Raw genomic sequence first — 16,428 nt, 5'->3', positions numbered from 1 at the left:
ACCACCGCTGGCTGGGTTTCTCTGAAATGTGACCCTATTTCCTTGTTGCACAGGAAAGGAAAGGGGAGCAAACAAAAGCTGTGCAGCTCTGAAGAGTGAAAGAGATCTGAGATCTTCCCGGTGTCAGAGCAGGGGTCTGCTGTGGGAGGGAAGGGGTCCCAGGGAGCTGGTGAGGAGCTGTTGTTATTTAAATGGATGTTTTAGGGGAGATGTTGCTTTGGGAGCAAAGTTCTCCCCTTGAACAGTTCCCACTGAGCAGATGTTGGTGGGAAAGGGATTCTCTGTGCACGAGTGTCTTTGCCACAGGATGACAGAGTCAGCTGGGCTGGAAAAGCCCTCTGAGGTCATTGAGTCCATCCTGTGGCCAATGCCCACCTTGTCCCCAGCCCAGAGCTCTGAGTGCCACCTCCAGGCCTTCCTTGGGCACCTCCAGGGATGGGCACTCCAAACCTCCCTGGGCAGCCCCTCTTGATTCCTGACCATCCTTTCCATGGAGAAATTCCTCCTGGTGTTCTCCAAATTCCTCATGGAGGAGCTTGAGGCCATTTCCTCATTTCCTCCATCCTGTCCCTGTCCTGGCAGCAGAGTCTGACCCCCCTGGCTGCCCCCTCCTGTCAGCCAGAGGAGTGAGGAAAACTGAATTTCTTTGGATTTTCCACATCCAAGCCAGGAGCTACTGAGAAAGGCCCTCTGGGAGGGGCTGCTTGGGAGCTGTGGTTTGTGATGGGCCAGGGCAGGCTCAGGAGCCCAAGGAGCCTCTCCTGGCCTGGTTCTCCTCTCTGTTTCTGATCAGTGATCGGCTCTTTGTGGTGCCAGAGTGGCCAGAACGTTGTCATTGAGCTGAGGACCTTCCATCTCCAGTGTCACCACTGCCAGCAGGGCTGGGGACATTCCATCTCCAGTGCCACCACAGGGTGTTGATGTTTTGCAGGATTTCCAGCTGCTCCTCAGGGCCAGGCCTCCCTTTCCAGGAGGAAAAATCTCCGTGTTTCATCCCCAGCTCGCTGCCACCCATCCTGGAATTGTTGGGTACAGGGACAAGGCTGTGGCACCACGGGATCATGGAATGCTTTGGGTTGGAAAGGAACCTTAAATCCCATCTTTCCAACCCCCCCATGGGCAGGGAAACCTCCCTCTGGATCGGCCCCATCCATGACTGATTCCTGCTGAATGCAAAGAGGTGTCCCAAGGAGATGGGCGGACAATCCCAAAGTTTCTTAACTTTTGCTGGCAGAAAATTGTACTGTAGAAGTCAGGACTAAGGCCCTGATTAAACAGGATGAGTTTAATGATGTTCAGGACTGATTGGAATTAAAAAAAATTGGGAATAGGTTGGATTGGCAGAGTACAAGGTGCCCCTGAGCATCCCTCAGCCCCTTGAATGTTCCCCCAGGAGCCCTTTGTTTTAAATTTCGCATGGAATTCTTCATGGTGTTTACCCAAAAATCCACAGCAAAGTTGTTCCAAGGACAAGGTGAGATCCTGAGGTGAAAATGCAGCACCCCACTGCAGTGCCCTCAACAAAACCCACCTGAATATTTATCCTTTGCCCCAAAATCCCCCCAGAATTCTGGGATCAAGCACAAGGATCTCAATAATCCCTTCTGATGGCTCTGCTCTCAAAGCCTGCGCCTCCTTCAAGCCAGAGTTACACTTTTGGGAAACACCAACCCTATTTTATTTAACACCTGGGACTAATTAAGCCTGGCTTTACTGTTGGGCAATTAGTTTACATGTCTGTGCCCCGGTGGAAAAACAAACCCATTTGTTTCCAGCTTGTTTCACTTGCAGGTTCTCAACCTGCAGCCTCTGGGCTGCAAACAAAGCCCAGCACTTTGTTTATTGCTGCAGTAGCTGAAGGGCTGAATGGAGCTTTGTTGTGTTGGGTGCTGAACAGCCATAAAAAGGGTGAGTCTGTGGCCAAGGAGCTTGTCCCAGCACGGACTTGGGGCCAGGCTGTGATGTAGAGCCAGAGCTGGGAACTCTGCCCAGGCCCTGCAGTTCAGACATAGCAAGGCAGGGAGAATATTTCATTTTATGTACAAAATGCTTACACAGAATTACCCCGTCAGGCCTCAGCAGCATTCCATGTGTGTCCTAATGGCAACCAGGACAGAGTCTGCAGCCTTTTCAAGCCTTCAGACGAGCCCTGGCCTTGGTGTGGTGCAGGTTGGACACGTTGGGCACCATCCAGCACTGCCAGGAAGTGCCAAATCAGCCAGGAAGTGTCGGCTTTTGTGCTTCTCTGGGGTTCAGGCCACCATCCTGGGGCATTTCCAGCATCCTGGGGGGGTTCCATCATCCTGAGGGGTTCAGTCCATCATTCCAGTGGGGTTTCCATGATCCTGAGGGCGTTTCCATCATCCTGGAAATGTTTCCATCACCCTGGAAGTGTTTCCATCATTCTCCCGGGGTTTCCATCATCCCAGTAGGGTCTGCAGCATCCCACCGGGGTTTCCATCATCCTGAGGTGTTCAATCCATCATTCCAGTAGGGTATCCACGATCCTGAGGGGGTTTCCATCACCCTGGAAGTGTTTCCATCATCCTCCTGGGGTTTCCATTATCCCGTCAGGGTTTGCAGCATCCCAATGGAGTTTCCATCATCCTGGGAGGGTTCAGTCCCTCATCCTGAGGGAGCTTTCATCACCCCAGAAGTGTTTCCAGCATCACACTGGGATTTCCATCACCCCAAGGAGTTCCATCATCCCATGGGTTTTCAGGATCCTGGCAGGGTTTCCATCATCCCAGCAGGGTTTGCAGCATCCTGGAAGTGTTCCCATCACCCCACTGTTGTTTCCATCATCCCAACGGGTTTCAGGATCCTGTGGGGATGATGGAGCTGTGGGGCTTCCATCATCCTGGGTGGTTTTCATCATCTCGAGGTGTTTCCATCATCCTGGGGTGTTTCCAATCATCTTGAGGTGTTTCTATCATCCGGAGGGGTTTCCATCATCCCAAGGTGTTTCCATCATCCTGGAAGTGTTTCCATCATCCCAAGAGGTTTCCATCATCCCAAGGTGTTTCCATCACCCCAAGGGGTTTCAGGATCCTGGCCAGGTTTCCATCATCCTGGAAGTGTTCCCATCACCCCACTGTTGTTTCCATCAATCCAAGGGGTTTCAGGATCCTGTAGGGATGATGGAGCTGCGAGGCTTCCATCATCCCGGGTGGTTTCCATCATCCCAAGGCATTTCCATCATCCTGGAAGTGTTTCCATCATCCCACCAAGGTTTCATCATCCCAAGGAGTTTCAGGATCCTGTGGGGCTTCCATCTTTCCCTGGGGTTTCCATCATCCTGAGGTGTTTCCATCATCCTGAGGGGTTTCCATCATCCCGAGGGGTTTTCCATCACCCCAAGGGGTTCCAGGATCCTGGCCGGGTTTCCATCATCCTGGAAGTGTTTCCATCATCCCGAGGTGTTTCTGTCATCCTGAGTGGTTTCCATCACCCCAAGGGGTTTCAGGATCCTGGCAGGGTTTCCATCATCCTGGAAGTGTTTCCATCATCCTGAGGTGTTTCCGTCATCCTGAGGGGTTTCGGTTTCCATCACCCCAAGGGGTTTCAGGATCCTAGCAGGGTTCCCATCATCCTGGAAGTGTTTCCATCATCCTGGAAGTGTTTCTATCATCCTGAGGGGTTTCCATCACCCCAAGTGGTTTCAGGATCCTAGCAGGGTTTCCATCATCCTGGAAGTGTTTCCATCACCCTGGAAGTGTTTCTATCATCCCGAGGGGTTTCGGTTTCCATCACCCCAAGGGGTTCCAGGATCCTACTGTTGTTTCCATCATCCCGTGGTGTTCCCATCCTCCCGCCGCTGTTTCATCCTCCGGGCGGCCCCGGCCGCTCCGTGCAGCCACAGGAGGGTGCAGTGGCACCGGGCTGCTCCCGGCTCCTCTCCATCTCTCCATCCCCTGCACGGCGAGGATTTCCGACCTCTGCTGCAAATTCAGCCTCGTCTCCTCTTCCTAGGGAGAGGAAGCAACCGGCTGATTTTGGAGATTTAATGGGGGGGTTGTTGGTTGCCCCATGAAACCATTTTTTCAGGCAGATTTTCAGATTTTTCAGGTATCAGATATTTCTACCCAACTAATCTGAAAAATAAACTTTCTAGCAACATCAGGGACTGAAAGTTTCTTTAGAATAGAAATATTCTTTTAGAATAGAAACTTTTAGGAGGTTTATCACCCCCTCCTCTTTGCTGTGAGCCTCTGGTTGTTTTAGCATTCCCTGTTTTCCAGGATTTGTGCAGGGGATGGAGGTCTTGGCTTGACAGGGTTTTGCTGCTCCATCCCCTCCTCAGAGACAGGTCAGAACTGGAGTGAAGCCCATTTGTGGAGCTGGTCTGGTAAAAATCTGAGGGTGCTCAGAGCACTGCTGCCTTGGGGTATAGAGCTGGGGGAATTTGCCTTGTAAATCAGGAGTGTCTGACTCTGTATTTACCACCCAGGAGGGACTGGAAACTCTGTGAATCAGGGAAAAACAAGTTTTCCAAAGGGTCTGGCAGAACAGAGCCACTCTCTGGGGAAGGAAATCTGCCCCTCCATCCCTGTTTATTCCACACTGAGTGTGTTTGAGACAAGCCCCAGCAGACAGAACACCCCTGGAATGGCACCAGGCCACACTTGCAGCAATTAATTTTTCCTTGGCCAGCAGCAGCACCATTCAATTAAACCCCAAATATTTTGTTCAGTTGCTCTTTTCTGGGTGTGCTCTGGGGGCTCAGACAATGGCCAGCGTGGCCTGGGGAGGAAGGAAACCACTCTGTCCACCCAGCCAGGGAACTGGCCCAAAATCCAGCCCAGCAATCAATCCCAGTCCCTTTTGAACTCTTTTTTTTTCCAGTGCAGAGCCAGCCCTTTCCAGTCTGCACAGGGAGAGTGGCTGGAGTGGAGCTGGGGGCTGTGATCTCCAGCCTCAGCCAGCTCCTCCTGGGAGCAAAGGATGTTTTCCCTGGTTTTTCTGGGCTATTTGGATCAGCAAACCTTCCAGGCAGCTCAGGGGGACTCAGGAGGTCCCTCCTGGGCATCTCCTGCTGCTGCTCCATCCCTGGAGGGGAGATCAGAGGGCTCCAAAAAACAAATTTATGGCAGAACATGAATTAGGGCTGGTCCAGCTCCAGGTCAGGTTCATCCTGCTTTGCTTACAGCAGAGGATTTAGGGGCATCCACCACAAAAATACCACAGCTTCTTGCTTTTTCTTTTATCCCTTTTGGTTTTTTTGGGCCAGCATCCCATCAGGACACGGGGCTGGCCAGGCCTTTGGGGCTTTTTTCTTTCTCCATGCCCATCTCACGGTCTGGTGGCAGCTGGGGCAGCCTGGGTGGCACCAGGGACCGTGGCCAGGAGCTCTGGCTGCCCAGGGCTGTGTCCCGTGGCTTTGGCACCGGCTGTGCCCGCAAGGGTCAGGGCAGGACACGAGGCTGCCGGGGCTGTCCTGCACTTGGCATCCACACCAACTGCCCAGGGATGCAAATCCTGTCCTGCTATCCCAGAGCTTCCCTTTGATCCCCTCCTGGAGCCTCAGGTTCAGGGAGTTTGCTTTAATACATATATAATATTTTATTCTATATTTAATATAATATTTAATACATTTATTTACTATAGATTTAATGTTTAATTTAATTTATTTCATATTTAATCTACAAATTTAATTTCTATGTTAGTATATTTTAATATAATCGTTAATATATATTTACTATATGTTTAAATTTTTATTTTATTTTATATTCAATATATATTTGATTTATATTTTGGTATATATTTTAATATATGTGTGTGTACATATGGGTATATATATAATATTTAGTATCTATGTGATTCATTTTTAATATATATTTTAATATATATGTATATATAATTTTTTTTAAATATATATCTTTTAAGATATATGTGTGTGTGTGTGTGTGTATATATATATATATATATATATATATATATATGTATATATGTGTGTGTATATATATATTATATTTTTTTATATGTTACGTGTTCCCCTGCCAACTTTTCACCTCTTTACTCTTCATTCAAATCCTCCTGGAGGAAAAGGCACTGCCAGGGTGGTTTTGGGGTTGCTCTGTCCCCACCAAGGGCTCAGGCTGGGGGTCCATCCTCACCCTGGTGCTTCCATCCTTCCCCTGTGCCCTTCCCCAGGGCCCCTCTCTCTTCCCAGGGAAGGGCAGCTCGGAAAAGGCTCATTTTTCCAGCGTTTGCAGCACTGCCAGGTAATTCTCTCTCCACCAAGGCTCACGAATTCAGCTTTGAAATCCCAGAGCCGCCTTCAGAAGGAAGGAGGAAATGAGCTCCTGCCTTTTATTGTTGAGGTGTCCTGCCAGGGGCTTGTTTGGAAACGAGCAGAGTTTGGTTGTTTTGGTTATTCCCAGGGGCTCTTCTTTGCTCTGGAGGGGGATTTGTCCCTCAGTGGGACCCTCCACGGTGGCAGAGGGCAGGAGAGCAGCGCAATCCCCGCAGCCAGCGGGGCAGGAATGATGTAACTGCAGAGGGAAGGGACTTCTGAAAACACTGGCGAGTTCTTGAGGGCTTTCTGTCGATTCCCAGCCAGTCCCTGCCATTGCTGTGGAGCCTTTCAGGCCCTTTCCTCACGCTCTCCCTGAGTTTTTAACAGCACTGGGAAAGCTCTGGTTAAAATGCACGATGGGGGTGTTGTTTGTTGTTTGGGGGGGGAAAAATACCAAACCAAAACCAAGGCAGGCTTTGCTTTGTCTGCTCTGTGTGGCACTGCCAGCACGGCCTCTGTCCTTTCTGGCTGTTCCTGGGGTGTTTTATCCACAGGGGAGCCCCAGCATCGCCTCCAGGGCTGCCCCAAGCTCCCTCCCTGCTCCTCCACAGAAAGGCTGAGAAGTTTTATACCGCTTCAGCCAAGACCTGCCTTCTGCACTGATGTCAGCAGCCAGGGCGGGACTTTTCCAGCCTTGTGGGTTTGGGGATTTTCTTTTTTTTTTATTTTCTTTTTTTTTTTTTTTTTCTCTTTTGGATAATCCTGGCAAAATTCCTGAGCAAAGTTGTTTTTTTTTTTCTTCTTCTCCTTTCTTCTTCTTTTTTTTTTTTTTTTTTTCTCTCGAGCAGCTCCTATCCATGTGCTGCCTCCGAGCTGCTCTCTTATTACTCCTCACTTCCTGAAAGGAGACTTTTTAGCAAAGCCTCCAACTCCAGCTCTGCCTGGGTCTGACAGAAGAAGTTTCTTAAGGAAGGCGACACAAACCCTCAGCCTGGAAACTTTCTGACACACGCAGGGCTGAGGGGGAGAGAGGAGCTTTTGGCTGCTGCTGGGAAAAAGAAGAGGAAAAAAAAAAAAAAGAGAGAGAAGCTGAAGGAATTAAAAGGGGGGAAAAAAAAAGAAGAAAGAAGGGAAAGCACTCGAAAAGGTAAAACACTCTTTAAAATAATTTTTCCAGAGGAGGCTCTTTGAGGTTGGAGTGGGGTGGTCTGGGGTGGAGGGAATGCGAATGTTCTTTGAAATCAGAACCATCTCCCTGGAGAAGGAATGAGCCCAGAGAGCCTTGCACGCTGGAAAAACATTTATGAGAATGAAAACCATGTTCACCCTTCTCCAACATTCAGAGTTTCCATAAAAACGCAGGCTTGTGTTTCAAAGTGGCTGCAGGCAGCGGGAGCTGGGCTCTGCTGCTGCCTCCCTCGCCTCCCCCAGCCCTTCTTTTTAATTGAATTAACCCCAGGATCGAATGTTTGCCTCTCTAAACCCCAAATCTGCTCTGCTGAGCTGCCCGGGGCCAAGCTCTCAATTACAGAGAGCAGCAGCTCCAAGCCCTGCTGCAGAATGAAACGTTCCTTGCTGCCTTCATTCCTGAGAATAAACACAGCCCGCGCTCCCTCTCCCTCCTTCCCTGTCTCTCTCTCCATCTTCAGGAGCTGCCAATGCCTCTCTCCCTCCTGATGTGCTCAGAGGATTATAAAGAGTCTGCCCTGAAAAAGTTGCAGTGTCACAGACTCCATGTGCATCCCCAGGAGCTCGGCCCCACTGCTCTTCTCAGTTCTTTCTTTGCTTTGATTATGTTTTAAAGGTGGTTTTTTATTGGTTTTTTTTTTTTTAAATCAATCCCTCAGAAGATGTTATTTTAAACATCAAAGTAAATATTAGTGGTGGTGAGATGCCAGAAGATTATCTCATTAGAGCTGAAGGAGCTGGGCTATAAATAGAAAGGAGTTTATAAAATAACCTTGGCAAATATCTTCCAGAGGGGAAGAACCAACCAAGAGGGAAGTGTGGAGCTGTGCTGGGGGCAGGTAAATTTACAATTTCACAGCGAGGCCCATTTCTGGGGACTTCTTTTGTGGCAGAGATGCAAACCTCAGGGGACATTTGTGTTCCTGCTGCGATCCCTGCCAACATCCCCAGTGCTGGAGACCAGCAGAGCTCTGGTTCTGGTCGTGCTCGGTTTTATCCTCCCTAGCAGCACCCAGTGGTGCCAGGGTGGGATGCTGGGCATGGCAGGGAGGCTTTGGGGAGTTCCCTAAGGTGGAAGGGGAATCGTTCTGTGGGACATCCAGGTGATTCCCAGCTCTGGGATGTTCCCTGAGCTGGGACCAGCCTTGCAGGGACTGCTCCAAAATGCCTCCATCAGTGAGGCTCCCCGCAGTCCTGGGGAGGTTGTTCCCGAAGTTTCTCCATATATGGAACGTGCTGAGTGCTCCAGTTGCTCCATCCTCAGCCTCCCACCGCTCCTGCTTCGCCCCAGGGCAGCACCCTCTGCTCCTCTCCTCCTCCTCCTCCTCCTCCTCCTCCTCCTCCTCCTCCTCCTCCCGACATCCCAAAAACCTCCCGGCGCCTCTCTGGGGCGGCTCCAGCTGCATTCCCCACGCGGGGAATGGGAAAGGTGCTGTCATCTCCTGCAAATCAGCTCTGCCCGGATGAGGCTGGGGGGGCCGAGCTGTTTCCTTTGGCACCGGGAGGCCCCGATAAGCCGGGCCTGAGCAGCCGCCGAGAGGCTGAAGAGGAGCCCCCGAGGGGAGGAAGGTGGTGCTGCTCAACATAAACAGTGTCTGTTCCTCCAACCTGAAACATGAGAGGCTCTCTTATCACCCATGGCTCCAGGCCACCCAGGGATGAGTGGGGAGGAGCTGCTGTTCTCACCCTTCCATGGAATCCTGGTGCAGGGACAGCCCGGGCTCTTCTTCCCCAAGGAGCAGCTCCATGGAGGGTCCTCAGCCCAGGATCGTTCCATGATTCCCTTATCTCCAGCTTATCTGAAACCCCCGACTCCAAACCCCACTTTTCTTGCCAAGTTTCCAGCAATGAGTTCCTCCTGAGCTGGGAGCAGTGCAGGATGTGTTTGTCACGTCCTGCCCTGCCTCGATCTTGGGTTAACACAAGATGAGCTTAGAACAAACAGGATTGGGACAAAACCCATCACGTTTTCAGAAGCAGCTGGCTGGGGGATGTCAGCTCAGATGTGCTGAAGGCACCCAAGGCAGAGAGGTCTTTGCCTGACCCCACCACTGTAGGAAATGTTTGCAGGGCGAGGAGTTACAAACATTTCCCAGGAATCTGTGAGCAGGTCGGACCCCATGGAGGACACAGGCACATGGAAAACCACCAGCCTGGATGCAGCCCTGCTTTCCAGCACTGAGGGAGGTTTAAAGGGACACCATCCAAGCCAACTTTCCCATCTTGGTTACTGTGAGGACCTTCAGTGAAGTCTGCAGGCAGCTGAAGGGTTGGGAGAGTCTCCACTGGGAAACTGCTGGAATGTTTTAGCTCCGTCTGACCTCAGTGGAGCAACATCAGTGCAGGGTGTCCATCCAGCTGCTCCATTGCTCCTCCTCTCTCACCTTCTGCATCCTCCCAGGCTGGGAAATGCTTGGGATATTCCATGTCTGACTACTCAGAGTCTTTCATGGAATCATGGAATGGTTTGGGTTGGAAGGAACCTTAAAGCTCATCCAGTCCCACCCCTGCCTTGGGCAGGGACACCTTCCACTGCACCAGATTCCTCCAAGCCCTGTCCAACCTGGCCTTGGACACTTCCAGGGATGGGACACCCTCAGCTTTACACTTCTGTTTATCACAATTATCAATATTGTGTTTCCTACTCTTATATTATTGCTTAATTTAAAAGGAAAAATTACTTACAATTAATCTATTCCTGTGCTGTCCTGCAAATCTTTCTGAACTCAAACACTCCTAAATGTTGGTCCCAAATGAGCTAAACTGGCAGGTGAAGTCCTGGCCTCCTCCTGTGGGATTTGTGACCTCACTGGGAAGTGGCTTTGACCAAAATGTAAATGCAGAGGATGAGCTCAGTCCTGTCAGGGTTAGGAACTCTTCATTCCCTGGTCGTGGAGGAAGGAACTGCATCTGGGCCACATTTCCCTCAGTAAAGAACCTGCAGGGAGGGGAAAAGGGCCCAAAATCTCTACCCAGCAGATCTCCTGGAGCTCCCAAGGGGCCAGGACAAAATCTGCAGGTCTGCAAGGGCTGGAGGGATCCCAAAGCTGAAGAGTTCTGCAAGGCTTCATCCCACAGGAGGCATCCCTGCTCCTGCAGGGCTCCCCTTGCATGGGGGTGATGCCTTGAGGAGCTGGAACAGAGACTAGAGGGAGTTCAGAGGGATAAAATGGATATTTTATTGAAAGCCTTCCAAGGCCACACCCTGGCAGTGCCACAGCCACAGTCGTGGCTCTGCCCAGATGGCTCCAAAATGGAAACAAAAAGGGCTTGGCCACAAGATCTCACATTTTTATAAGTTTTAGTCCATTTGCATATAGGAGTTAACTATTGTTCAATTGTTCATTGTCCAGTTAACAACAATTGTATTGTTAATTGTCCAATTAACAGCTTCAAATTATGAAGTTTCATCCTCCTTGCTTGCTTGCCCACCCTCCTCTTTTCACGTTGTTTGTCCTTTGGGCCTGAGTTTGAAGGGATTGTCCTTGAGTCTCCTGCTGGAATAGGATTGTTTTGTCTTCACTCAGCCTGTGAAGAGATCCTAGTATAAATCCTATATCCTACATATATCCTATATATATCCTATATATATATATATATATAGGATATATATAGGATATAAGACATATACGTATATATTTATAGGACATATATAGGATATAGGACATATATATATATTTATAGGATATTTATAGGATATAGGACATATATATATTTATGGGATATATATAGGATATATATATATGGTGATAAATATAGGATATAGGACATATATGTATATAGTTATAGGATATATATAGGATATAGGATTATATATAGGATTATATATATATAGGATTATATATATATAGGATATATATAGGATATAGGACATAGAGATATTTATAGGATATATATAGAGGATGTGGGATATATATAGGATATAGGATATATATAGGTTATAGGATATAGAGATATATATATATATATATATATATATAGCCTTAATATAAAGCTAAAAGCTGCAGACCAAAACAGAACAGAAAAGCCTAAACCCCAGGGTATCAGGGTGAGCTGTCCTGGGGGCTGTGGGTGTCTCTGCCATGGTCACTGCCCTGCACTGAGGGGACCCTGGGGGTGATCCCATGGCCTTGTTACCTTGGCTGTCACCAAATCCCTCCTTGGTTTTTCCTGCTCTTGAAGGACACTTTCTCTGTGCCATCCCTTCTCTGACTGGTTCTGCTTTCCTGGGAGGACAGGCAGGTCCAAATTGGCTTTGCTGCTTTAGGGTCCCACTCCACAGCCCCCTGCATTTCCTCCTGTGCCCCTCTGGGACAGGCTGGGCTCTGAGGTCCTGATGTGACACAAAGGGAACTCAGTTCTGTGAGTGGGATGGGACCAGACACCTCCTCATGACCCTTCCAACATCTCTTATTCTTTAATTCAGCCTGGCAGGATCAGCTCAGCCCCAGGGGAGCTGGAGCTGGGCCATGCTGTGGATCCACCCCCCTGGGCAGGGCTGGGCCATTGCTGGGGCAGTGCTGGATGAGGCTGTGCTGTGACAGTGACAGAAAAAGCTGCTGACCCCTTCAGGTCCCTCAGTGCTTCTCCCAGCTCTGCTGGGCAGCAGGAGTCACCTCAGAGGCTTTTCTTGGGAAGCTCAGCAGAGTTCTCCTGTCTCTCCAGCTCCAGCCTGAGCTGTGGGTGCACAAGATGTGGCACCTGGTGACAGGGGCTCTAGGGGACTGTGCCCTCCCCTGAGGCACGTCCAGCCTGATAACCAGACATGTCTTTGTTCCCTGGCAGGGTGGGCAGGCCCTGGCACAGGGTGCCCAGAGCAGCTGGGGCTGCCCCTGCATCCCTGGCAGTGCCCAAGGCCAGGCTGGACAGGGCTGGGAGCAGCCTGGGACAGTGGGAGGTGTCCCTGCCATGGCAGGGGAATGGAACTAAATGAGCTTTAGGATCCCTTTTAACCCAAACCATTCTGTGACTGGGGTATGGATGGCCCTGTCCTACAGCCTGGCTGACAAAGAGCCAAATTTTGGGTGTGACACTCAGTGTGAGAGCTGCAACAGCTGCTTGGGAGCTGGAGCTGCACCAACCACATAACTCTGCCTCAGCTGGGGCTCACAGCATGAGCAGCTCCCTCCTGGAGTGGGCCGGGCTGGTTGTGCAGGTGAGCCCAGCTCGCTGCTGGCACACGAGGCTGTTTGTCTTTATGCAAGCCCAGGGCTCGGTGCCCCGCGGGGATGGGTTGTGTAAGCACGGCACGGCTGGAGGGGAGCTGCGGGAGCCAGCGCTGCCGGGATGGGGATGAGAACCAGCCCTGCCAGGATGGAGAGGAGCCAGCAGTGCCGGGATGGGGATGAGCCAGCAGTGCCGGGATGGAGATGAGAGCAGAGCCAGCAGTGCCGGGATGGAGAGGAGCCAGCAGTGCCGGGATGGGGATGAGAACCAGCCCTGCCAGGATGGAGATGAGAGCAGAGCCAGTAGTGCCGGGATGGGGATGAGCCAGCCCTGTCGGGATGGGGATGAGAGCAGAGCCAGCAGTGCCAGGGTGGAAAGAGAAACCAGCAGTGCCGGCATGGAGAGAGGAGCCAGCCCTGCTGGGATGGAGAGAGGAGCCAGCAGTACCAGGATGGAGACAGGAACCATCCCTGACGAGAAGGGGATGAACCAGCCCTGCCAGGATGGAGAGAGAAGCCAGCAGTCCCTGCGTGGGGATGTACCAGCAGGGCCGGGATAGAGATAAGAACCAGCCATGCCGGGATGGGGATGAGCCAGCCATACTGGGATGGAGAGATGAGAACCAGCCCTGCTGGGATGGAGGGAGGAGCCAGGTCTGCAGGGATGGAGAGGAACCAGCCATGCCAGGATGGAGGGAGGAGCCAGCAGTGCCAGGATGGAGACAGGAACCAGCCCTGCCAGGATGGAGAGAGAAGCCAGCAGTGCCAGGATGGAGAGAGGAACCAGCAGTCCCGGGATGGGGATGAACCAGCCCTGCCGGGATGGAGATGAGAGCCAGCCCTGCCAGGATGGGGATGAGCCAGCAGGGCCAGGATAGAGATAAGAACCAGCCCTGCCAGGATGGGATGAGCCAGCCATACTGGGATGGAGAGATGAGAACCAGCCCTGCTGGGATGGAGGGAGGAGCCAGCAGTGCCAGGATGGAGAGAGGAACCAGCAGTCCCGGGATGGGGATGAACCAGCCCTGCTGGGATGGAGGGAGGAGCCAGCAGTCCCGGGATGGGGATGAACCAGCCCTGCTGGGATGGAGGGAGGAGCCAGCAGTCCCGGGATGGGGATGAACCAGCCCTGCCAGGGCGGAGGTGGCCGGGTCTGCCTCTCTTCCCTGCCCGCTCCGAGGTGTGAGCGCTCCCGGCCTTTCCCGGACCCCCTTCCTGGCAGAGCCCTGGTGCTGCTCCGTGCCGGGAGGAGCAGCAGGAGCACGGGGAGAGCTGCCTCTGCACAGGCCCAGGAGGTCTGGATTCTCTCCTGGCTGCGCTGAACCCCGCACAGAAGGAGTATTTCATGGGGGCAGAGGTGACCACAGAGATGCAGGGTAGAAAAATGGCATTTGTGCATGGAATATCTGTATTCCATGGATGGCAGGGCACAGGGGGGTGGGCACCAGACCTGTCTGCAGGTAGTGTGTGCAGACAAAGAGTTATCAACGTGTATCCATGTGCAGATAACATCTATCCCCATGCAGATAATGTGTATTCCCATGCAGATAGCCTGTATCTTCATGCTGATAACACATTATCACATGCAGATAACGTGTATCCATGCACAGATAATGTCTGTGCCCCTGCAGATAAGATCTATTCCATGCAGACAGCATGTATCCTCATGCTGATAACAAGTTATCACATGAAGATAATGAGTATCCATGCCCAGATAATGTCTGTGCACATGCAGATAAGATCTGTTCAATGATCTATGCCATAAGATCTATTCCATTATCTATTCCATAAGATCTATTCCATGATCTATTCCATAAGATCTATTCCATCATCATGCAGGTGATGTGCTATCCATGTGCAGATAACATCTATGCCTATGTAGATAACATGTATTCCCATGCAGATAATGTGTATCCTCATGCTGATAATGTCAGCATCACATGCGGATAATGTGTATCCATGCCCAGATAATATCTATCCCCATGTAGATAACATGTATTCCCATGCAGATAGCATGTATCCTCATGCAGATAACATGTTATCACATGTAGATAACATGTATCCATGTGCAAATAGCCTTTAATCCACATTAAAACTCCATCTACCCCCATCCCCTTGCACCCAAGCAGCTGCAGCTGTGCCCTGGGTGCATGTGGGTGGCACGAGTGTCCCTTCACTCATGGGACATTTGTGTCCCTGTGTGGTGGGGGATGCACCGTTAATGACTGGCACTCCGTTAATGACTGGCACTCGGTTAATGACTGGCACTCCGTTAATGACTAACGTGCCGTTGCTAATGCCTGGCAGTGGGTTAATGCCGTTGTTAATGACTGGCACCGGGTTAATGCCGTTAATGACTGCCCAGCCCGGCCTCTCTCTAATCCCGCCGCTCTGTGCCTGGCTGCAGCCAGCGAGGAGAGCGGTGGCAGAGCGCCAGCAAGTCTGGGTCACATGGAGAGGCTCCAAACTATTGCATAAGTCCCGTCTGAGAGTGGACCTGCCTGGTGGAGTCCTCTCCCGAGAGCAGGAGCAGTCCCAGGATGGGAGTGCTGGGACTCTCATGCCCGGCTTCCCCCAGGCTGCAGTTGTGGCACTGCCCTGGCAGCTCCAGCCCTGTCCCGGGCCCAGCTCCCGTCCCAAGGATCAGAGCTGGCACTTCCCTCCCGCTTTCCTGCTGAGGACCTCCGAGCATTTTACCACACTTGGAGAAGTGCAGTGACCCCGGCGTTCCAGATAGGGCCAGGTCCTTATGTAACACAGGGATAGGATTTCCAGAGAGCCAAGCAGGCGGTGTCAGAGCGAGGTCGCTGCTCCCAGCTCTCCTCCCCCTGCCCTGGCTTTGCCACAAGCTCCTTTTGCCCCTTTGCTGGCAAAACTAAAGATTTTGGAGAGGAGCAAGGCGGGGGGTTCAGCTCTTTCCTCACCAGGATTGCACTGAATAGATTTGACTGTAAAATAATTATTGTGTTTTTTGGAAAAAAAAAAAAATCAAAAACCAACCCTCCTCCCACACAGTGCTGGAGTGAGCCCAAAGCCCCGTGAAGCTGCTGTACAAAGGGATGCAGGGTGTGCCCGGCCAGGGCCGGCTGTGGAGCACCACAGAGAGCCTGGAAGAGGGAGCTGGTGCTCCAAAGGCAGGGAGAGCGTGCCCCTGGCACCCAGGCTGGCACTGGGGTGCTGGCAGGGGGACAGAGATATTGGAATATTACCAATACTGCAGACAGGATGTGCCTGAGCTTGTCTGGCTCTTGCTGCTGAACCAAATAGTGGCACCTGTGGTGTTTCACCCCACGGACACTTTTGGCTGGCTGGGTGTGTGGTGTTTCACCCCAGAGACACTTTTGGCTGGCTGGGTGTGGTGTTTCACCCCACAGACACTTTTGCCTGCCTGGGTGTGTGGTGTTTCACCCACAGACACTTTGGAATGCCTGGGTGCTGCAGCTGGGCACTGGGGACAAGTCCAGGCCTGCAGGAGCTCTGGTGGTGCTGGGATGGAGCTTCCCCCCATAACAGGGGCTGCTCCTCAGGTTTCCCTCTGGCAGAGAAGCTTTAAGGTGATGGTGAAGGAAAGGAGTCGGTTCTGCTGGAGGCTTTGGATCCAGAGCTTTATTCTGGCCTCTGAATGCAGCACCAGCTCCAACAGAACTCCCTGAGCCCGTGGCTGCTGCTCCTTTAACCCTGGGGAGAGGGGCAGGGAAGGGGCAGGGAGGCACCAAGCAGGGACAGGAGGGGAGGGACAAAGGGACAAAGGACACCTGGATGGCCCAATGCCCCCCAGGGGTAGAGGGCATCCTTTGGATCTGCCAATCCCTTCTGGAATGCCAGGAGTGACAGACA

At 51.6% G+C, this 16,428-nt stretch overlaps 1 protein-coding gene across 1 annotated transcript in view; it reads left to right on the top strand.

Annotated features, from left to right (window-relative positions):
- Positions 1-6,832: 6,832 nt before the first annotated feature.
- The window catches only part of ADAMTS10 (ADAM metallopeptidase with thrombospondin type 1 motif 10), an 83,383-nt gene continuing 73,787 nt past the window's right edge, over positions 6,833-16,428 (top strand). The window contains exon 1 of the mRNA XM_071451830.1: positions 6,833-7,385. The gene's annotated coding sequence lies outside the window, so the exon portion shown is untranslated. The remainder of the gene's footprint in view (positions 7,386-16,428) is intronic.

This window comes from Agelaius tricolor, unplaced genomic scaffold, assembly GCF_023055355.1.
Source record: "Agelaius tricolor isolate 1412-34295 unplaced genomic scaffold, bAgeTri1.0.p SCAF_33, whole genome shotgun sequence".
Classification (NCBI taxonomy): domain Eukaryota; kingdom Metazoa; phylum Chordata; class Aves; order Passeriformes; family Icteridae; genus Agelaius; species Agelaius tricolor.
The sequence above is the reverse complement of the archived record's forward strand: the minus strand, read 5'-3'. Positions and strand labels throughout refer to the sequence as shown.